Source organism: Rousettus aegyptiacus, unplaced genomic scaffold, assembly GCF_014176215.1.
Source record: "Rousettus aegyptiacus isolate mRouAeg1 unplaced genomic scaffold, mRouAeg1.p scaffold_m13_p_15, whole genome shotgun sequence".
Lineage (NCBI taxonomy): Eukaryota > Metazoa > Chordata > Mammalia > Chiroptera > Pteropodidae > Rousettus > Rousettus aegyptiacus.
Genome location: NW_023416290.1, coordinates 19,137,569 through 19,162,002, shown reverse-complemented (window position 1 = coordinate 19,162,002; position 24,434 = coordinate 19,137,569). Strand labels below are relative to the sequence as shown.

Below are 24,434 nucleotides of genomic sequence, written 5' to 3'. Positions count from 1 at the left end.
TTTGAAAAGTTCTGTTTTAATTTCTAATATGCTTACTAATGATAGGTATAACCCACAAAAATGAAAGCTTCTTGGAGTTCTCAATAATTATAGAGTGTTCTCAAGACCATACGTTTTGAGAAATGCTGGTCTATATACCCATTACAATAATCCCCCCTTATGTGGATGTCTGAAACTGTGGATAGTATCGAAGCTTATGTATACTATGATTTTTCTTACACATACATACTTGTGATAAAGTTCAATTGATAAATAAGGCACAGTAAGAGATTAACAACAACAATAAAAAGGTAGAACAATTATGACAGTATGCTGTAATAAAAGTTATGTGAACATGGTCACACATTTCAGGGATCTCTTGCTGAAGTCTTCATGTAGGCTCAAGGCTTTCTAGTGTACCATGCTACCATTATTTGGAAGACGTTTTCTCTCATGTCATCCTCCCACAAATTTAATGCCTTTTCCATCGTAGCTAAGCTCATATTACATATGGTGACCATAACTTTTGCAGTTTGAAATGCGAGAACAAAACTAGCATGAATTTCTTTTTTCTTCTTCACAATTTCACATATAGAAGATTCGTTCTTACTGTAGATCTTAGCAACCTTAGCATACATTTTTTTTCTTTATAAAGTCAAGAGCTTTCACCTTTTCACTTTTAAAAAAAGCACTTTATGGCTTCTTTTTGAAATATCTGAGTTGCCAGAATCACTATTGCACTATGAGGCATTGTTAAGTAAAATTAGGGTGCCTTAAACACAAGCGCTGTGATACTGCGACAGTTGATCTGATAATGGAGAAGGCTAAGTGACTAACGGGAGAGGAGAATCTATAGTTTGGAGGCACTGGACAAAGGAATGATTCATGTCCCAAGTGGGACAAAGGAGATGAAGAGAGATTCATCATGCTACTCAGAACCGTACACAATTTAAAACATTTGAATTGTTTATTTCTGAAATTTTCCATTTAATATTTTAGAACCAAACTTGACCATGGATAACTGAAATCGTGGAAAGCAAACCATGGATGAGGGAGGATGACCTCATCCTGACGTCCTCAGGTCCCACATCTCTCAGCACCCTGGGATGTTGCTTCCTTCTTCCACAACTTTTCTGAAGCTCTTCATGGCAAGGTCACCTATCAATTCTGAATTTCAAAATCCAGTTCAATTTTCATTCCTTATCTCATGTGACTACCCTTAAGCCTCCAACATTGTTTTCCTCTTCCTTCTTAAAAATCTTACTGTCTTTGATGTTTGTGACACCACCCCTTTCACTGACTCTTCTTACCTTTCTGCCTTTCCATTCCCCTTTGTTTGCTTTTTGCCCTTACAGATTGGTTATTCTCAAGGTTTCAATCTAAATCGTTTCTCTGATTGCTCTATGTATTTTCCTGGGATGTCTCGTTCAAATCTCTGGCTTTAGTTGCTCTCAATATAGCAATGATTTCCAAATCCGTATTGCCTTCCTGGGCTTGATGGCCCAATTTCCAAATGTATATTAATGTCCCATGAGCATCTCAAAATGAACGGATCCAACCGAAACTCATTAACTTCTGTTTCCCAATCTCGCTCTTTTATTTGAGTTAAAACTACTATTATCCATTTATTTGGAAACAATAAAAAATAAAACTCAAAATAAAAATTAAAAAAAAAACTCGTAAAGTTATCTTTGAGTCCTTCTCTTTCTAAGTCCTTCATATGCAGTAGATCCCAAAAGCAACTCTAGGTCCAAAACAGTTCTCATATCTATTCCTTTTTTCTCTCCCTTATTTATGCTCACATCATCATTTTCCTGAACTACTGCAATTGTCTTATTTATCAGCTGGTCTCATCTTTCAGAGTTATCTCTCAAACATGTACATGTGACCGCTGTCACTTTCATTTTTTAAAATTCTTCTATGCTTCCTCCTCACCTACAGGATAATATATTGCTTCTTAACAAGGCTATGGCCAACCCCAATTTATACCTCATTTCTTAGGCACGCTTTGTGGTGCAATCGTGCCCTTGCTCAGGTGGTTCTCTCTGTCTGGAGTGTCCACATCCTCTCTGTTAGCAGAACTCACCCTGTGGGTCTATTCCTCTCTGTCGTGTTTTCCAGGTCTCTTCTTAAAAGTCATATCCTCTCTGAGATCTCTCTCTCTCTCTCTTTCAGACCAAGGAACACTTGCTTACTTTATTTTGGAAACTCAGAAATCCATTTGAATCAGCCCTTATCACATCTTACTGTATCGTAGCTATTTGTGTACATATCTCTTTTTCCACCAGACTGTGAGTGTGGGGCTGTGTCTCCTCTGCACCTTGCAGCCATCCAAGCTCACTAAGACGTGTGTAACTGAATTAGTTGGGTGGGAGGACATCAGAACAGTGCTCCTTTGTCCTTTGTTTTTTATTCAACCACCCTTAAGCTTCTGACATTGTTGTCCTAAACCAAAGCAGAGAAATTTATTTCTCTTTACAGTTAAATCAAGTTGTACTATTGAATTGCTTCATCATGAGTAAAAATAGGCACAAAAAAATAAACCTAGTAATACGATGAAATAAAGTTTCTCTCTCTCTGAGGAATCAAGGACTGCTCCCACAGTTTCATCATTTGCCTCTTTTCATAGATTAGCAATGTGGAAAAGATTTTACAGAGGAAAAAAAGATACTAAGATGAAAGAACACATAGGGAAAGAAAAGAAAAACCAGGTGATTTACTTGGAGAGAAAAGGTACTAAAAGGGAATGAGGAAGATAGAAAAATAAAAAGAGAAAGCATTGTGGGAAAGAATGTACAGAAACAGTACCAAAGAATAGTCCATTTGCTGCCAATAAGGAGCTACGGGGAACAAGAAATACAGGAATGAGAGGAAACCCTGACAGGATGCAGCTTCACAATTCTTTTCAGAGCTCAAGCTCATGCCGGCTTCTTTATATTGTCTCCAAAGTGTGTGTCCACCCTGAGTCTCAGATTCATGTAGGTTTTCTCTGAAAGGCGCTTCTGGGTCAAAAGGACAGAGCTCCCACGTTAGAATAGGAACTGTCTTTTCTGGATATATGTACCATAGGAGAAACAACACCAGCTGACATCCAATCATTTGATGAACTAATTTCAATAATTGTGACTTTGGTTTAAGATATTAATGAAATATCTATGGATCCCCAACGGTTACATTCAATTTCTTCCATCTATTGTGTTTTTAAAGGATTTTAATGAGATCCTATGTCAAATTTTAAAACGCTTTGATGTCGAGAATCCAAAATAACGTGTTTAAAAAACATTTAAGAGATCAAGGGTACAGTTGGTAATTGCTTTGATTAAAGAGCAACGGAGCTATAAATTTAATCATAATTTTAAAATTGTGCAGAACAAAACAGAGCTTATAAAACCCTCATTTTTTTTAAATGAAAGCTTTCTCCAGAATTGGAACTTTTTATTTGTTTAGTAATAAGCTACATATTAAATGAAATGGATCCAAAAGTTAAAAGCATTATGCGATAACATTTTAAAAGTAAAATATTTTCTGGTAAACCCACTTACAATGCTTGCCTGGTTTTGAAAGATAACAGCACACCTAATTATTTTAAAGTGAGCAGAATATATAAGAAAGTAAATATTTTGCAAAGACATTATTATAATAACCTTCATTTTAAAGTACTCTTCCACCTATTATTAAGGTCTATAAAAAAAAATCTGTGTATATATACCTTCACATCAGAATTATTAGTCCCCATTTATTTTAGTCTTCTTCAAATACCAAACTATTAACTAAGCATCTAGAAGCAAGTAGTTCCCAGGTTCTGCCACTCAAATAAGATTTCATCAGTTCTGCTCAGTGAGTGTCCATCGTGGGGGAAATGTATTTGTGGGTAGAAAATTGGGACAGAAATAACACTTCGGTAGAATTTAGTGTCTCGGTTAGCCTTCTTCTTTAACATTCTGTGAAATCTCTCAAACCTTGTACTATGAGATTATAGAGTATTTGAAGAGACCTTCATCTGATACATCAGAAAATTGAGGGCCAGAGGGGGGCAGTGACGTACCCGTGATCACTCAGCTGGGCTGGAGGAGAGCCGCAACTGGCCTTCAGGGTTCCCGGCTCAAGCACGATGCTCTGTCACATCACATCACCTGCTGCTCTGCCCATAGAAAAGATCGTACCTGGGGCATTCGTCAAAGTCCAGGACATATCTTCATATCCATGAGCCAATCCAATTTAAGAGAATTGGAGTTGGCTCCCCATGTTAGAACAGGCTATTCAGCAATCTTTTGTATATTTTTATGAACGATAAGAGAGAGGGAGAAGGTAGATGGGCACAGAGTAGGATGGTATAATACAGAAGCAGTTTAGCTTAGCATTTAAGAACAAAGGCTGGCCTCACACTGCCGGGACCCCTCCTCTCTGGCGCATACTAACTCTGAGTGACCTGAGGCCAGCGTTGGGTCTCTCTGGCCTGTTTTGGAGTTTCTATGAGAATTAAATGAACTACAGCACTAAAGTGCTTAACGAACGCTGAGCACTGCATGTGTTAGCTGTTACAGAAAGTATTAGATGGAGCTTCTTTTTATTTAGAGGAGCTCAGAACAATTCGGTGGCACCTGAAGGTGTTATGTATAGCCACTCATCTTCAAAGACATGTGGTCTTTTCAGTTCTTCCTTGATGGGGCTCTGCGAAGCTACACACATTTAAGATCCCAGCTAGGTAACTCCTGTGCTGCTTAAAAGTTACAATTCTGTGTGAACCTAAGAGATCCATTTAGAAATAAAATCTATGATCTTTTTAGGCCTGTAAAGGAATCAATTTATCTAACACAGAGATTGTTTCAAAGGTAAGACACCACTGCTTTCTAAAAAGCTAGTGGTAGGAGTTACCTTATTCAAATCAGTATTCCACACATTTGTTAGTTGAACCTGACAAGGAAATTCCAACCTTCAAATCAGTCTGAGACAGAAAGACCCCAAGGAGGTCAAGAAGAAAAACTGCTTAAATCACCCAAAGATCGTCCCTTTCTCTCCATCCTCTATGACAACATTTCAGGTTTATTAGACAGTTTGTCTGTTAACAGTTTTCATGTGAAACAAAACCCTGGGTGTGTGCCTTTTGGAGAACCATGTAAGTCAACAAAGCTATACATAGAACAGAGCGATTTGCTTAGCGCCAAGAGTTCCCCACAGATAGCAGTTATACAGATCTTGCCGAAGAAAGGAAGTGCTGTGCTTCCTTATTTTTCTAGCATCCTAGGCTTACAAGTCAATACACATCCTCCATACAGTTGACTATTCAAATAAATATTGACAAACTATACTGAGTATTACAAGGGTTTAGATTTGTAGAATTACAATGCTAATAATAATAGAGCTTTTTTTCTGAAATGTCACTATTACATGTATTTCTAATTTCAGTCTTAATTTTACAGGTAATTTAGAAATAAGATATCTAAGAGTCTTCATATATTTAAATTAATAGTGAATTAGCAAAACTAAAATGTTATTTACGTATACTTTGAAAAATTATACATGCAACTATGGTTTAATCCATTTGAATGGTATCTAAAAACAGACAAATTAACAGGCGTGCATGCAATGCTAATGGCTTTCTCATATTTCCTTAACGATGTTATAATCACCTATGGAAATACAGAAAGCCATTTCCCATCTGCCCAACACAAACATGTTACCTCCTGTTTTGCATTTCCTCACAGTGACATTCAGTACTTCCCCGGTTTTCCGGACAGTCCTCAGTCCTGAAGTAAAGATTGTTTTTTTATTTCTCCTTAGGTTGTGTTACGGAGTGCCTCAGACATCCCCAGCTGGCACCTTCTGGGAGACTGAAAACAACAACGATTAGTATGGAGCCCTGGGGTCAAATCGACCACTCGGTGTTCTTCAGTTTTTGTAATGCCCTCCCAACGCTCCTTCCTATGTGTCTCTCTTCTCTACTGCCAACCAGTGACCAGAGTTCAGATTTACTCTGATGTCCTTTCTTAATCTTTATGTGGAAGTCTGAAAGGAGAAAGCAGGGTTTACTTTAAACAAGATTCGGTAGTAGCTCACAGGTTAGGGTCTTTGGTCACAGGAGCTCGTTCGCCCAGGGATGTTCAGGTGCCTGTTCCTGAAGGGAGATGTCAGAGCACTTTCTGGATCTTTATGTGGAATTAGTAAGAACATGGCATTCATGAAGCCCAAACTTTCAGATAGCACTTCCACAAACTACATTCCTAGCCACAATCCACTCGGTGGCCTGGTAAATGCACGGTCCTACAGGGCTAGGACTGTTTCCTACCACCTATGACAGAGGCCAGCTGACAGATTTATTTTTATATATAGACCAATTTAATAGGAAAAATAAAGATTTCAGATAGCGCTATGACTCAGCAAGTTAATTTATTCTGTCTCATCACCTCCTAAAGCATTTTGCCTTTGACTAATCCTCAAGGTTTCAACATGAAGAAAGCCTTCCTGGTTCCTGATGTAACCCTAGGGCAGGGTAGGAGGTCCCCTGTGTGTATCCACACTCTAGCACTGTCACTCCCTATCATCCCTTGCCCTGTGACTTACAAGCTCTTTCAGAATCAGAAACAGTTCTTCTTTGTCATTCCATCTCAGTGCTCGAACCTGAGCTATCAAGCATTCTTTTTTCTTTTTTTTTTTTGAGTTAGTATTATGTTTGTATTTATTCTTTTAATTTTATTATTAATTAATTTACATTAGTTTCAACTATACAGTACATTGGTGAGACATCTATAATGTTCATAAAACGTTCCCCCCAATTGCTCTCTTCTTCCTCTGGCCCTCCACTTAGCCATCATATTAATGCTAACTGCGTTCCCTCTGCCATGCTCCCTGTGCCCAACTATCGGCTACTAATTTGTACTTCTTTAACCCTTCAGCCCATTCTCCCAGTCTCCCAATCCCCCTCTCCATGTCTATCACCAAATCGTCTATTACATTTGTGAGTCTGTTTTTGATTAGTTTGTTCTTTTTGTTTTTTAGATATGTATATAAGTGAAATCATATAATATTTACTTTCTCTGTCTGACTTATTTCACGCAGTATGATAACCTCTAGGTCTCTCCATGTTGTTGCAAATGGTAGGATTTCATTTCTTTTAATGGCTAAGTAATATTCCATTGTATATATGAACCATAATTTCTTTATCCAATCATCTGTTGATGGGCATTTAGATTGTTTCCATATCTTGGCTATTGTAAATTATGCTGCCATAAATATTGGAGTGCATAGACCTTATGAATGATTGTTCGGGTTTTCTTTGGATAAATATCCAGCAGTGCAATTGCTGTGTCAAAAGGTATATTCATTTTTAATTTTATGAAGAACTTCCATCCTGTTTTCCATAGTGGCTGTACCAATTTGTAATCCCACCGACAATGTATGAGGGTTCTGTTTTCTCCACAAACTTGCCAACACTTGCTGTTTTTTGATTTATTGATAATAGCCATTCTGACAGATGTGAAGTGATAGCTCATTGTGGTTTTAATTTGCATTTCTCTGATGATTAGCGACCTTAAGCATCTTTTCATATGTCTGTTAGCCATTTATATTTTCTCTTTGGAGAAGTATCTGTTCAGGTCTTCTGCCCATTTTTTAATTGGATTGTTTGTTATTTTGTTGTTGAGTTGTATAAGTTCTTTATTATCAAGCATTCTTTATTTGTAGTAACGCTATTTTAATTTCAGCAACAATATGTTAGAACATACTGCTTCCAAGTCAGCATTGTTCTCAATGCTGCTGCCTTCCATAGTTTTCTCCATCAGGAATCATTTCTTGCATATAGTTTGGTGGTCCCACTGCCCATTGGAAAGAACCCAGCAGCCTTAGTATGGTTTCATGGCCACTGCTCTTTCGCCTTGCCCATCATCCTCCTACCTCTGGTCATAGTGCCTGACTTCCCTTGGAGAACCCTTTCACCCTCCCTTTCTTTGCTTTGATACCTAGCCCTTCCTCTCCACCTCCTGCTAAGCCGGCTCCAGTGCTCAGATGCAAGGGAATAGGGGCCTTCTGGCAGTGATTTCAATTTAGGCTTATCCATTTGTCTCCACCAGTCCAGTGGAAAACCAATCTTTGGATGTATTGAAGCACTCTTTCTGTTGGGTTTACATCCTATGGAATGTGAGCCTGGAACCATTGGTGGCCATCTAGACATGGACTCTAAACCTGCCAACAGAGGTGGGCTACTAGAGCAGAGACAGTCACACAGACCTCAGACATGTCAGAGCACTTGGATTCAGGCTCGCTCAAACAATGTAACCCCACTCATGCAGGCCCTTTTTTGTTTAAATCCATCTGAATTGATATGTATATATTTTTTTTAACAAAAGAGACTTGTCTACCACAGATAACCATAAAGACCCTTGGTGATAGACTTCTCCTTGTTTTTTGAAGACTCCTTAAGGTCCATGCTTTCTCTTACTTCGGACATTTGCACAAGATACCTCCTTTTCTGGAATTTTATTTCTTTTTCTTTGCTTACATAATGTCTATTCATTCTCCAAGAATCAGCTAAGCCTTTACCACTCCTGAGAACCCTCTCCTGACTCCCCAGGCTCCCTGCTCGTGACCCTCTTACAGCCCTTACCATGTGACATCCGGATTGACTGTATACTTTCTGGAGGCTCCCGCTACACTACAAGCTCCCAAAGGCTGGATCATGTCTTTTCAGTGTTATATCTCCAAAATCATATGTAAAATTAAAATTAAAGCCTGAAAGGGAGATAAAAGACAAATTATCTTGGTTTAATTTAAATGTGATCCTGTGTATTAGAAAGTTAATTCCCTTTGCCTAGATCATAGAGAATGAACCAGGTAAGGGCAAGAGTGGCAGTATGGAGACAAGTTATAGTCATTAGGCAAGAAATGATGGTGTCACAAACAATAGAGTGAGTGGGGATGGAAAGAAAGTAATAGGTTCAGTGTATTCAAAAGATATAAAGGCCAAAATTGAGATAATATAGGATGAAGAGAAGAAAGAAATCTAGATGACTCAAGGTTTCTTGAGACAGGTAAACACATAAGGAAGAAGAATTTTAGAGTTAGAGAAGTTGGTTTATTTTCTTTTTTGAACTTCTAAAAATTAAGGTATAATTATACACCATAATATTCACTCTTTTAAAATATATAATTCAGTAGCACGTAGTATTTTCACAAGGTTTTCCAACAACCCCCATTGTTTAATTCCAGAACATTTCATTTTTCGAAAAAAACCCGTTTCATTAGCAGTCACTCTCCATTGCCCCATCCCCCCAGGCCTCTGGCAATGACTAATCTACTTTCTGTCTCCATAGATTTGCTTATTTTGGGCATTTCATGTAAATAGATTTGTATAATATATGGTATTTTGTGTCTGACTTCTTTCACTTAGCATATTTTCAAAGTTCATCCATGTTGTGGCATTTATTAGTATTTCATGCCTTTTTGTAGCTGAATAATATTCCACTGTATGAATATACTATAATTTCTTTCTTTCTTTCTTTTTATTATTTTTTATTTTTTTATTTTTTAGGCTAGGCAACCCTTAATTGACCTCTCATATTGCAAGGACCTTGTCAGCTTATAATCCTTTAGTTTTATTCATTCGTTCATTTTTATTTTTTATGCCTATAGCACCCAGTCTTCCTAGGTGGTCTCCCATCCAAGTACTAACCAGGTTCGACCCTGCTTAGCTTCCGAGATCAGACGGGATTGGGCTTGTTCAGGGTAGCATGGCCGTAGACCCATAATTTCTTTAACCATTCATTAGCCGGTAGACACAGTTGTTTCCACCTTTGGGCTACTGTGAATAATGCTGCTATGAACACGTGGTAACTCTATGTTTTGAGGAATTGCCAGACTGTTTTCAAAGTGACTGTACCATTTAACATTGCAACCAGCAATGCCTGAAGTTTCCAATTTCTCCACATCCTCTTCAACACTTGGTATTATTTGTTGTTTTGATTATAGCCATCCTAGTAGTTGTGAACTGGTATCTCAGTATGGTTGATTTGCATCTTCCTAATGAATAATGTTTTTGACAATATTTTCCTGCGCTTTTGGGGATTTGTATATCTATTTTGAAGAAATGTCTGTTCATCTACTCATGTTATTTTTAAGATGGAGAACAAAATTTTATTCTAAACATAGATTTCAGCAACAACAAAATACTGAGAGCTGCTAATTATAATAAAAGGGAGAAAAGTTAACAAGAATTTGTTTACGTTTTTCTAAAATATACAAAATTGTCACTTTAATATACTGCAAACTGTAATTTGTCAGTATTTGAATTACTCCAAGGAAATTTTAAAAGCATACATTGACTACTGTCTAATATTTAGATTACTTTTAACTTAAAGTATATACATTCCTAAGGTTTAGGTTTTTGATCTATTTAAAGTTAGTTAAATTTTTATATATGGTGTGAGGAAGACGTTCAACTTTGTTCTTTGGCAGGCGGATATTCCCTATCACTTGTTGAAAAAAAAGTATTTATTTCCCTAGTGAATTGTCTTGGTATCTTTGTACAAAATCGATTGACCATAGAATACACAGGTTCATTTCTGGACTCTTAGTTTTACTGTAGCTTTTTAGCTACAGTAAGCTTTTAAGAAGTTTTTAGAAGCAAAGTGAGCTTTTTAGAAAGTTTTGAAGTTGGGAAGTCGAGTCCTCCAACTTTGTTCACCTTTTCCAAAACTGCTTTGGCTGTCTGGATCCTTTGGATTTCAATATGCATTTTAGAATCAGCTGGTAGATTTGTGCAAATAAATTAGTTGGATTTTGAGAAGGATTGTATTGAATCTATAGATCAATTCAGAGAGTATTGCTATCTTAATATTGTCTTTAAATCTATGTTTTATAATTTTTAAGTTTATTCCAAAGCATCTTATTATTATTGATGACACTGTACATGAAATAGTTTTCTTAATTTCCTTTCAAGATTATTCATTACTATTATATAAAAATAAAACTGAGTTTTAAAAAATTGACCTTTTATCCTGCTATCTTACTGAACTCATTTATTAGGAATAGGACTTTTTTGAGCACATTAGTTCTGTTTTTGAAATATTAAATTGTAGGTGTCTAGTATGCTGTTGAAAAAAATGTCTAAGGATTGAGATAGAATCTGAGATGGTTTTGGGAGTTCTTGGCGCTCATGAGAGTAATTCGTGTGAGTAGATGAGATAGATAGAACAGGGAGGTTGGGTAGAGTGAGAGGAAAAGAAGCCTGTGTCAGACCCTTAGAGACAGGCAACAAAAGAAGTCTCTGAAAACCAACACACTAATTTTATTTTCATCTAACAAGATTAGAAATTTGAGTTTCCCCCCCTGGTTTCCTTGTATATTTCTTCTGATTCCAGTGAATTCAGATGAAGAGCCCTAATAACTTTCATCTCAATACTTCTTTTTTCAAATAATACATAAAAATATTTAGATAAATATTGTTAAATATTTTGAAAACGAGCTTTACTTCCTCAGAATATTATTTGTTATTGATGGTTACTATGAATATTTTAGTCCAAACTTGAGGATTGAGGTCATATAACTATTGATCTTTCTAAATATCTATAACCAGATTTTTGTTTAAAGGAATGGAAAACTGGAAATATCATCCTAGAATTGTTTTTGAGGCCAAATTTTTAAATAACCAAATTAATGACATGTTTACAAAGAGGTAGAAGGACTTGGAGGTTTCTGTCCCCATTTCCTCTTGATTTTTTTCAAACTTGACATTCTTTTACCCTCACTGAACAGGCTCACATCTGCTGTGTGTTTCGCTGATATCGATATGGATGCTCCAAAGTCAGCAGGTGTTTTCTGATGTCAGAAGTCTTTTGTGTTTCCTTTAGATACACTCCAATTCTGGATAAAGACATGTTTGGCTGAAATGGCTTATCTCTTTCATAGGACTACTGGCTAGAAGATGCCTGTGACCCTGTTGCCAGGGAATTCTCCAATAAAGTTTGTCCATACAATTCATCAAACTTCCAGGCCTGAGTTCCAGGTCGTGTGTATTGCATGATGAACATTGTGGCAGAGACTACATGGAAACTGACCGAAACATTTCGATTCAAAACTTTGGTCTCTAGCAATATATAGAAATTGTTTTTAAAAGAAAATAGATACAGCACATGGTAGCCCTTTTTTGATTTCTTATTAAAATTTTGGTCAAGAGAGCCACTGAGAATTGGAAATTTGAGTATATATTGCTATGTTTAAGGACATAATACAAAGCGCAATATTTTAATTGTTCATATTAGAAAAATATGTGTTTGGAAGTCACTCAATTTACTTATTTCTATCATAAGCCAGTCATGTTGAAAGAAAAAAATCTTAGATCTATCGGAAAAATAAATAATTAAAATACTTAAGTATGTTAAGACCTGTATGTTCACTGAAATTATTTCTTGTGCTAATTACCTATTTATTTAAAAAACAGGTTTGAATTTTTACTGCCTAAAGCTTAATTGCTCTAAAGTCTTAATTTAAGTTGTAGATTATATTATTCTCCTTCTCCAAATCATTAAAGATCTTTCCAAAGCAGGAAAAGATGTTTGGTGTACTGTTAAAAGTAAAATATGATCTGTCTACAAAAATGATAGGGAGAATTTAAGCATTTTTTTCATCCTCTAAGTGGCCAACCCCTGTGTGAGCCTAGAACCCCAATCTCCTCTACTTCACGGCAGGAATTATTTTACTGAATTGCTCAATGATGATCAAATTGATTTTTCTTTCATAGATATAATCAAAGTCTTACACTTTTATTATATCGAAATTAGAATGTATTTAAAAGCCTAATTTCATAGGCTCTGGCCAAGAGTTCTCCTAAGAGCACAAAGAGAACTGGGCCCTTCTCCCTGGATATTTGAGCCAAACTGAGGTAAGTCCATTCACACATTCAATCTGTGGCGAACAAAACTAGCCAGGGAAAGACACTAAAACGCTTATCGTGTACCCAGGTCAAATCAAGGGACATCCATTGGGGATAAGTCAATATCTTTGCATAGGACTGTCCCTATCTTGGCTGTCTTTAGAACAAATCGTTAGAGAAAGCAAAAGTCCCCTGCATTCACTGCTGCTCTCGGTGACCGATCTCTTTCTGGGTCACCGCACAGTGCACCTACGTTCTGCAGACTTCCCTCCCAGCACAGTGGCTCTCACCCCCGCCTACTCTTATCGTCTCTCTACAGTGGGGTAGGCCAGCACCTCTGATGGGGGCCGTTTCCTCAAGGAACGTCGGGACTGTGGCTTCCACCCACCATCCCTCCTTCTCCCGTTCCTGCGAGTGGCATCTACCACACTTCCATGGCTTTAGATGGACTCCAGAGTCCTGCTATCCCTTAGTCTTAGTAATCTCCCTTAGTCTTTTTGTGCCAAAGTCTGGCAGTTTATTACCTCTTGGAACTCTAAACATTCCTCAGATTCCCTTTGATTGTTCAGAAAATGTCTGTTTTAGCTAACCTCTTATCATCCAACAAGCTCAGTAATGCAACTGGGCTGGGCTGGGTTGGGATTATCTCTGCTTGCTTATTTCAGAGAAAGATCACACAGTCTTAGAGAAATCCACCCTTGTTGGGTGGGGATTGAGATCCTCAGATTCTGAGCTACCCCTAGCTAAGGGTTTCTTGGATGAAAACCAAAGCCTTTACCATTGAAAATAATGAGCACCAGGATGTGGTTGCTGGTGCTCCTTAGGTGTAATTCGACATCTCACCTGGAATAGTTTTCAAGCACACTTACCACTCATCTCCATTCTGTGTTTTGATTCATAGACATGGCCTAGCAGGCATATTTCAAATTGTCACTTCTCTTCTGCCCCTTTCAAGCATGAGAAGTCCCACTCCCCAACCCACTCCACCTCTCTGAGAAAGGGAAACCTGATTTCCACAAGCTCAGACAGGGTCAGGCAAGGAGAAAAAGCAATTGAACTGTCCGGTCATCCTGTGATGCCTGGCAGGCCATGGGGACACTCAGAAACAGAAAAAATTGCAATTATTGCAGAATTCAGCATTTTGTGACCACATTTTCTTCCTTTCTTCTTCCAAACTCTTTATCCACCAAATTTATACAATTTTATACTCTATAACTCCTGACTTGTATTGCTGTTTGAGAAATAAGACTGCAGACAGTCTTCTAAGAAACTACTGGACTGAATTTCCTTATTGATACTTCTTATCAGCTCAGATGTCAATGTTCTCCTGACAGAATTTGCATGTTTTCAGAACATGCCTTTTCTTTTTGTCTTATGGTGTAGATTTTTGTCTTATGGTGCAGGGATTTAAATATATGTGTTTTTCCAAGTTATTTTATTACCTAGTGTTTATAATGTATTATTTATTGAGACTGGAAAATCCAGGAACTGAGTTGCTTCTTACAGGACATGACCCGGATATAGCACTTACAGAAAGATGAACAGAAACTTCCCCATCTCCACCTACAGTCTAGATGCTGGCACCTCCATGGGTGGCTGAAAGCTGATTTAGCTTTTCTTCTCCAGATCCCCATCTTGACTGGAATACACACAATTAAATCAAATTTGATTGTCCTGGCTAGTAGTCAAAGAACCTGTATCTTTGGAATTCTTACAAAATTAATTGTGCTGTGGTAGATGTCAGCTGGTTTAATCCTCTTGATAAATCATTCTTCAATTTATAAATTACTATTCTGAGGCATCAAGAAGTAACTCTCAAAATCATGTAACTGACAAGGGGTAGAATCTATACATGCCTATCATTCTTTATCCATAATTCTGAAATCCACAGCTCTAAAAACTACCAACAAAATTTGAACTGATGTGGTTACTTATAGTCTTTATATGACTTAATGTAAATTCAACCTGATATGATGAAAAAATGCATGCTCATCTCCACCTTAACGGGTTTGAAGGCTTCGTCTGTTTGTGATGAGCCTACGGACATACACCCATGTGGTTGTCCACCATTCGATGGCTCTTTTTGCTGAATATTAATAGCTTCCAGTGATTGGAGGTAGTTGGGGACAATACAGATTCTCTCATTCAAACTTGCGAATCTTGGGCCAAATCCTGCTAAATGCATAAACACTTAGCTAACTTTTGAAAAGCACAATTTCTACTCTTTTAGAGCCAGAGAAACCCTCTCTCTCTCTGTTTTTAGTTACTCCAACAAGCACCTACATGACAGTTCGCTCTGCAGTGGATGCAACTCTATTCTGATATGAGGACCACCTGGGCTGGATGCATCTTTTTGCTGGTTTACAGTCTCTTATCTAAAATTCTAAAGTTAAAAAAAAAAAAAAGCACTGAAAATCAAAATTAATTTTACAACTTCTTTGTAAAATTTGATGTTGAGAGTTCTTTATCACTTCATTTATCCACTAAGTGTGATATCCATATGTTTTGTGCCAAATTTTTAATATGTTTGCTTATAAGGTGCTATCCCAGATTTCTCTTGGTTTTTAATTGATATGTGACATATGCATTATATTCTTTCTAAATGGTCCCCAAGATTTCGAAGAAAGGATTAAGATCCTGTAATTTGTTCACACATGGAACCCTTCTAATATTAGTAATACACTGCTTGTTAGCCTTTCTTCAGTGAAATTTCTGATTAAGGTACTAGAAAGGCTCATTAACTACATCTGCTATGCATATGAAATATAATTTGCATAGGAATGATCATCATACAGACAATATAAAATTGTAAGCCCTGAAGTTTTAAAGAATGTCAACTACTTGTTATGAAATTCTTTTAAAGTTTATAATAAACTTGCACGTGTTTTAAAGTGGAAAAGTTTCAATGATGTTTAGAAAGCACTAAACATCATTTAAATTTTATTTGAAAATCTAAGCGAGTATGATTTCAAGCAGCAAAAAAGCATTACAAATAGGTACCTCCTTCCCCTAGTATTTTTTCCCTCTTAATGATTAATGGTATTGCTTGATGTCATTGTGCATAATCGCAAATCCAAGGCTGAGCACCTAGACTGAAACTGAGTGTCTGTGATTGGTTACAAGATGGTTATCCTCATGACTGAGAAAAAACATACGTGTGCGTATGTGATTATACACACACACATATCTCAAACACACACACACGCACGTGCGCGCACACACACACACACACATCAAAAACAAAAACCTAAAATCATGAACGTGTACACAAAATCTTATACCCTAAGAATGTCTGGGGTTTTAAGGTCCATGAACCCTACTTTGAAAAACATTGCACAAGCATATGAATTTGTTCAGTCTACCAAAAACTCTTCTGTCTTCTAATAGTTTCCTGTGATGTGATAAAAATATAAGTATACTTGACATCTGATGGAGTGCTACCAAGAAGGGCAATAGGGCAATAATATTCCTGTATTATTTATAAATGCTAAATAAATTACCAAACCTAAATTGCTAAAGATGAGAAGTAAATTAAAAAATGAACCAATAAAATTTTTAAATAAACCAATAAAATCTCAGCACATTTGATTGGAATTGAATTCATTTAACATTTTAAAGGCCTAACTTTTATCACTGGAAAGAAAAAATTTGTGAAGAAACTTTACATATTTCATTATCTGGAACTATGAAAAGATGTTTTGGTCATCCTGTCCATACATTTTCCATTTAGTGATTGTAAACATAGTCAACACTTTCTGCTGTAAAATACTATGCTTGATATTACTCCAAACAGTGTGATATGTGTGTGAGGGTGGGGTTTGGGGGGGGTAGTATCTAGCTTGATAGCGAGTTGAACTTTAGAAAAGACAAAATAAAGAAAGCAAGTGTTTTTACCCTCGCCAAATATACTGAAAAGTAGATCCAGAAAGTTTGCTGCTTCGCAGAAGCTGGCAGTTTAGCCTTGTAATAGGTCATATGCAAAGCTGGGCTGACTAGAACTAAGGTGAGGTTCTAGGACCAAAGAGCAGTGGGTACTGAGGTTCGGCATTTGCTTCAGGACTGGGACAATTTTTTGTCTTAGCCCAAGTTTACTCAGAGACAAAAAAAAAAAAAAAAAAAAAAAATCTACAAAAAGGATCAAACAGGCTCTAGGGACAGGTTGGTTTTGTGGTTTTTCTCTACCATTAAGATTTCTGTTTCCTAGAGTACATTAACTGATAGTATGAGGCTTAATTGGTTTTTTTTTTTAAAGCACAATCCTGCCTATGATACATCTGATAAGGGGCTGATATCCAAAATTCATAAAGAACTCTTATAACTCAACAACAACAAAGAAAACAAACAATTCAATTAAAAAATGCGCAGAAAACCTGAATAGGTATTTCTCCACAGAGGAAATACAGATAGCCAAAAGATATGAAAAGATGCTCAAGATCACTAATCATCAGAGAAATGTAAATTAAAACCACAATGAGCTATCACCTCACACCTGTCAGAATAACTATCATCAATAAATCAAAAAACAGCACGTGTTGGCAAGGATATGGAGATAAGGGAACCCTCATACACTGTTGGTGGGATTGCGAAATGGTACAGTCACTGTAGAAAACAGTCTAGTGGTTCCTCAAAAAAATTAAAAATAATACACCTTTTGACCCAGCAATTGCACCTCCGGTATTTATCCAAAGAAAACCAAAACAATAATTTGTAAAGATCTATGCACCTATGTTCATGGAAGTGCATTCACCATAGCCAAGATATGGAAGCAACCTAAATGCCCACTGATAGATGAATGAATAAAGAAGTTATAATTCATAAATACAGTGGAATATTACTTGGTCATAAAAAAAGAAATGAATTCTATCATTTGCAATGACATGGATGGACCTAGAGGGTATTATGCTGAGTGAAATAAGTCAGAGGAAGATAAACACCATATGATTTCATATGCAGAATCTAAAGAACAAAAGAAACTAGCTGAAAACAGATTCATAGATATAGAGGACAATATGCTGATTAAAGGAGGGGAGGGAGGTTGCAGGGGTGGGTGAAAAAGATGAAGGGATGAAGAAATACAGATTCATAGTTACAGAAAAGTCAAGGGGACATAGAATACAGCATAAGGGATATAGTCAATATTATTATAATGGCTGTGTATAGAGCCAGATGGGTGCTAGAGTAATTACGAGGATCACTTCATAAACTATCTCAATGTCTAACCAATTACCGTATATCTGAAACTAATATAAAATAAAAAATTTAAAATAATTTAAAAGTAGAATCCCTCGGTGGTAGAAGGCATCACAAATAAAAAGAAGTCGATCTAAAACACTATTTTAAATATATAATATTGCTATAATGTGCAGGTTTTTAATGTAAAAGTCAATTTTTAAATTATTTCTATTTTCCAATATTAATGTAACAACAATCAATTGGATATGTATGAATATGTATATGTGGACATAGACATATATGTAATATTTAATTTACCAGTGATCATATTGACAACAAATGTAACAATATACAAAATACATACAAAGGAGTGAATTCTGTTCTGTTCTCAATTATTTATTTATATGATTCTGTAACTATCTCCCTGGGATCAAATGTAGATCTCTCTCTGTTGTAATTGCATTTTTTTCTTTCAAGACTCAAAGAAATAAAGAAAAACACTTCCAAAGTTTTCCTGGCTCTTCTCAGTGGATTCCAGAGGGTCTGAATGCATTTTTGACCTCAAAGGCCACCTGAATACTAGTAGCAAGGACTTTTCATATTAGATGTTGGAGCAACACAAATCTGTAGATATGTCCCTTTAATACCAGTTTAGTTGAAACTTGTCTTCACTTATTGTCAATTTAAATGTAACTATGATGAAGAGAGCCCATTTTCCCCCAATGCTTTCATATCCACTCTAGAGATTGTTCCTCTTTTCCTGTGGGACACTTTATAGTTACATTATGGGCAAAATAAAAACAAATAAAATCCTGACTAAATGTCTAGCGCCACCTATTGGTAGTCAAGTATACATTGATTTCTCGGTGAGTGGCATTCCTACAAAGAAGTGATTTTGATCATTCTTATTGCCAATTTATATCTCCATATTCATACTTTAAGATAACTATTAATTAAATATAACAATGCTAATAATAATTATTGAATTATTCTAATTTATGGTTTATATTATTCAGTTCACAATTCCCTTAAAGTAGCACATGCAGTAACAGTCCACTTTTCAATAGTAAAAAGAAAAAGATAGAAGATTCTATAGTACAAGAAAGAGACAACAACATGACACCTTCAAATTGCTTTTCATTCTTGTCTTGAAATACGTACTGTCCCTCACAGCACAAAGTATACTGATCATGCACTGCCTTTTGAAATGGCCTTTGCATTTTTCCCTGACTTTTAAGAGTTTGAAGTAAGACTTACTTAAATGAATTCCTTATCTGTGCTAAGACTAGATGTACCACAAACAGTGCTGAGACAACTGGATTCCACATGAAAAAGAATAAGGTTGAACTCCACTTCTACCATAACAACAATTAACTCAAAATGCATTGAACACTTAAAAGAATATGACATAAACACACATAGAAGAGTATTCAGCCTCAAAAAGGAAGGAAATTCTGACGTATGCCACAACATGGATAAACCTTAAGAGCATTATACTAAATGAAATAAGTCCAAAAAAGGTAAACATTCTACTTTAGTAGGTTCATACCTATTAGGATGGCTATAATTAAAAAAGATCAATAATAACAAGTATTGGTGAGGGTGTGGAGAAATTGAACCCACATAGTGCCGATAAGATTTTAAAATAGTGCAGCCACTTTGAAAAACAGTCTGGCAGTTCCTCAAATGGTTAAATATAAAGTTACTTTATGGTCTAGCAACTCTACCCCAAGAGAACTGAAAATATGAATGTGAACAAAAACCTGTACGCAAATGTTCAGAGCAGCATTATTCATAATAGCAAAAAAAAAGTGGAAACAACCTGCATGTCTATCACTGAAGAATAGATAAATAAAACATGACAAAACCATACAAATGGATTACTATTCAGCCAACATATGCTACATAATAAACATGAATGAGCCTCGAAAACATCTTGCTAACTATAGTAGCCAGTCACAAAAGACCAGTACTGCATGGTTCCATTTATACGAAATGTCCAAAATTGGCAAAACCAAGAGACAAAAAGGTTAAAGACCCCTAGGCTATAGAGGTCTGGGGCGAAATGAGGAGTGATGGCTAAAGGTTTCTTTTTGGGGTGATGAAACTATTTTAAAATTGATTGGCTATACTTGCAGACATATGTAAATATATTAAAAGCCACTGAATTGTATAGTTTAGAAGGGTGAATTGTATGAAATGTGAAATATATCTCGAAAAGAGCTCTTAGTAAAAGAAAAAAGTGAATGAGTTAATACTAGATCCACCATTACTAAATTGTGACATTGATTAAAGATTTATAATGGGTCAAATTAGAGAAAAGATGAATATCCTTAATGATTTTAAGGCATATAGAATAATTAGCGTTTAGTTATAATAATGTGAAATTATTACAGCGCTTTATAGTTTGAACATTCGTTTTGCTAAAGTAAGTAATTTGCACTAAAATTGAAAAGACACTTTGTTCTTATAATTCTTTATCTCTCATATCCATTCTTTACAACCAGCAACATGAACAAGTGGCTTAAATGTAAAAACTGTCCCCCAGCTATGACTAGGGCCCCTCTTCCTGGGATTGTCTTTTATATATGTTAATTTCCGAAATGCACAAGCTGTTATTTTCATTCAGAATGTGAAAAATACCCCTAGGTTAACTCATTTTAAAAGTGCCTATTTTCACATCCTTCTTCTGCATTAGAACTCAACCTTCAAAAATCCCGGAGGCAGGGCTTCTCCAAGCCTGGTCTTAAGAACCATCCAGTTACCTAGCACAGCCCCAGGTGATTTTCATGCAGACTAGAATGAGGAGGTTTAGAAATATTCTACCTCTCTACTTCATCAGAGAGGTTGGTGTTTTGAAATCTCATTGCCACGTGGAGAATTATAGAATCCCAGAATGTAAAAATTGAGAGACACTCAAGAGTCATCTTCTACAACCCTCTCATTTTATGGAAGAAACAAAATGATTAGCCTAAAACTATACAGGTAGCTCAGGGCTCAGCTGGGGCAGGATCAGGTTGATTGGGCATCGCTGGAGAAGATCCATTCACCAATGCTACATCCACTCACTATTAGGTGAACACTTGAATCTTAATTCTATATATAAATAGGCTAATCCAGAGGGGGAAAAAAGTAGTGAAACTGCATGAGAAAGGGGTCACTGCAAAGATGAAATGCTTATTTCCTCCGTTACAGCTCTTCTGTACGTAGCCACATAAATGTAAAGTTTAATATTTAGTTTCTAGGAAGATTTCATGCTATCTCTTAAAATATGCATATAAGTAAGAAAGCTTATTTTGTAGAGTTGACTATTTCCCTTTTTCTTATTGGGCACTTGTGGCTCCCTATTAAGAATTTGCTAAATATTGAGATTCCTTAATCAAACAATTTCACAAGACAGTTTCCCCGCCCACCCCCTCTCTCTCTCCCTCCTTCTGGTCCTGGAAATTGGCCAGCAAGATTATTTATGGCTCTTAGTTCACATCACACCTTAATAATAAACAGGAGCAGTTTCCTTTTGTTTTTAAATTTCAACACTACGGTAGTTAAAAATTGGCTCCCTTCAGAAAACTCTTTCTCCAAGTCTAATGTTCTATGCCATGTGTATACATGATTAACCAGTACAATACATACAGTAAAGAAACCAGGTGAGAGATTTATTGATTCTGGCTGAAGCAAATTGAAAAGTAACCTTGAACACTGTGAAGTTCATAATGAGTCCCACAAATCAACTTTGGAGCCAGTTTAGCATGTCCATTTAGTGGAGGTAAAGAGTCTGTGTTTGATCTAACTTAATAAAGTAATTCCAGTGTAGAGAGTAGGTCAGAAAAAAAAGTGAAATTCTAAAATTCAAAAAAAAATTTTTACCAGGAGCAATGCATTTATTTCAAATAGATTAATGATTTTGGTAACAGATGATATTTTGTTAGATATTTTTGGGATAACTTTTACTAATGAATACTTTGTGATAGATTTGTGAGATGTATGAATGTCCCCATTTCAGAGCTGATTCCAAGTAAAATTCAATGACTTGGACCTCCTAGAAAATGTCTTTGACAGTATTAAGAAGAGATGTCTCCTTAAATTAAATGTAAGCTTTTTTAATAATCTGAATCAGAACAGTATAGAGCACAATAATTATTAAACCCTCTTCCACCAATTAACTTTCCGAAATCAGAAATGGAGATACTGTGTGACTGACTATAAGCACATATGAATAAATAAAATAGTAGAGACACAATTTTAAACTCAATATTATTGTTCTTTATGGTTTTTTTTGTTGGTTTATTTGTCTTGTTTGGGAACCATAAAATGAATCTGTCTTTCCTTGCATCTTAAATTTTATTAATAATGTTTTTCGGTTTATGTTAGTAATTATCCAGTTCTATGGAAATAAAGAATTCCATTTTTATGGGATGACCAGGAGTAGGTGAAAGTGCCTAAAAGGTAAATCATTAATTTGGCTATCGAGAAATCTGATTTTTTTATAAGGCTACAGCCCTTTTTTTTTTCTGTCCCAAATAAAAATGACTATTTTCCAAAGTGTAGGATTATAAAAGGACCAAAAATGAATAACTACTTGTTTTGGTAGAAAAAATCCCCACAGATTTCAAAACTGAATAGTAAGACCTTGATTTATTGCTTACCAGTGGAAAACTCAGTTACTTCTCTAACGAATTTTTCCAAACAGAAAACTTGCCACAATCAATTTTAGAAAACTATTTCTCTTTGAGGCAGGAAGGACAAATAAGATGTTTAAACAGTAGCTGGTAAAAGCATTTGCTAACCTTTGGCGTTGGAAAAGGTGGCCGACGTTACCTACATCCAAGTTGCCTAGCTTCACGGTGAGCCAGTGAACCAACGGCGTTCTTGCACCCAAGTAAAATTCTCTAGCGATTTCCTGCAGAGTTCTATTTGTAGAGAAATAACGATTCTTTTTGTCATTCTTAGTTCTGAAGCACCTAAGGAAAGAATTTTCACACAGAACATTGTGTCGTGCCTTTTAAATCCAGTTGTAAAATTATTTGTCTCTTAAGGAAAAAGATAAAATATTCGCTACTCATGAAAATTTCCTCCTACACAAATGTTTTTTGTTTACTTAAGCCCAACCTTACTCAATATCAATGAGCATTATGCAAAATTTTCTCTGAAATAGTTCATCAAGTCCCAAAATGACCGAGTGAGAGAATACCTGCTAAAAACACACTAACCAACACATATTATGGAAATGAAGGAGGGCTGTATGTTAAAATTTTCTTCCCATTCCTACAATTTCTTAACTGTCATTTTTAACTTGATTAAGGTATGTTTATCTTTTTTTAAAGTTCGGCAGTATTCCTGCCACAAACCTTAATTGCCATTTAATCTTAATAAGGCAGGAAAGTGGGAAGAGAGGAAACATCTCATTTAGGATTCTAAAGGAGACTTGTAGAATGTTTTAAGCAAAAGCTCTTTCAAAAGTATCCATGAATTCAAGTTGAAAATAAGACATAAACTAGTAGATAAAGTTTAAAATTAAACTTACAGATGTTAAAATTATCCTATGACCAAATCGTAAGACAATTAGTATTGTGCTAGGACAATTTTATATTAGCTGCTCAGGAGAGAAGGTAATCCATTTACTGCCGATATGGAAATGGGCTTGAGTGGGGGAGGGGACGGGAAAAGGGATACTGTTGTGATCGGTGTTATCTAAAGTGACTGCATCTTTCAACAAGTTTTAACTTCAGATAAAATTTTCAATATCTATGTTTTTTCTATATTGTCTCTGATTTCCATTTTTTTAAATGACAGTTTTATTGAGCTTTCATTTACATACTATATAATTCACCCATTTAAAGTGTACAATTCAGTGGTTTTTATTAAATTTAGAGTTCTGCAATTATCATCACAATCTAGTTTATAACATTTTCATCACTCCCAAAAGAAACCCCATACTTTTTAAGCTTCATTCCACACCAGCTCCTCTATACCCCACATCCTTAAGCAATTGGTAATCTATGTTCTGTCTATAAGTTTGTCTATTCTAGACATTTCATATAAATTAATTAATGCAACATGCAGTCCTTTCTGACTGGCTTCTATCACTTAATGTAATGTGTTTTCAAGGTTTAATGTCTAATTAAAAAAAAAAACTTTCATTTTGGGAAGCATTACAAACTCACTAAAGAGTTACTAAAATAAAAATTGTACATTACAAAAAAAATCTATATATACCTTATTCATATCCATCTATTGTTAACCAAAAGTTTTCAATGTCTTTGTTACTGCAGCAAATTTTTTTTTAAAATTACATTATATTTATGTGATAACTATATGTTTTGCTCATAAATAATTTGGATCACCAGTTTGAACTTTCCTAAAACTACTTGAAAACCAGGAGCTAATTTATTGGTATTTGATATAGGCCAGTGGATTTTTT

General features: G+C 35.8%; 1 long non-coding RNA gene and 1 pseudogene across 1 annotated transcript; both read right to left on the bottom strand.

Moving 5' to 3' along the window:
• Positions 1 to 588: 588 nt before the first annotated feature.
• On the bottom strand, positions 589 to 23,193 carry LOC107500738. Its single transcript, XR_001594583.2, has 3 exons — positions 22,801 to 23,193; positions 4,025 to 5,810; positions 589 to 1,146 (listed from the first exon to the last, which is right to left on the bottom strand). It is a non-coding gene; the product is annotated as an uncharacterized LOC107500738 (long non-coding RNA).
• On the bottom strand, positions 9,595 to 9,713 carry LOC118612169 (annotated as a pseudogene).
• Positions 23,194 to 24,434: the final 1,241 nt, after the last annotated feature.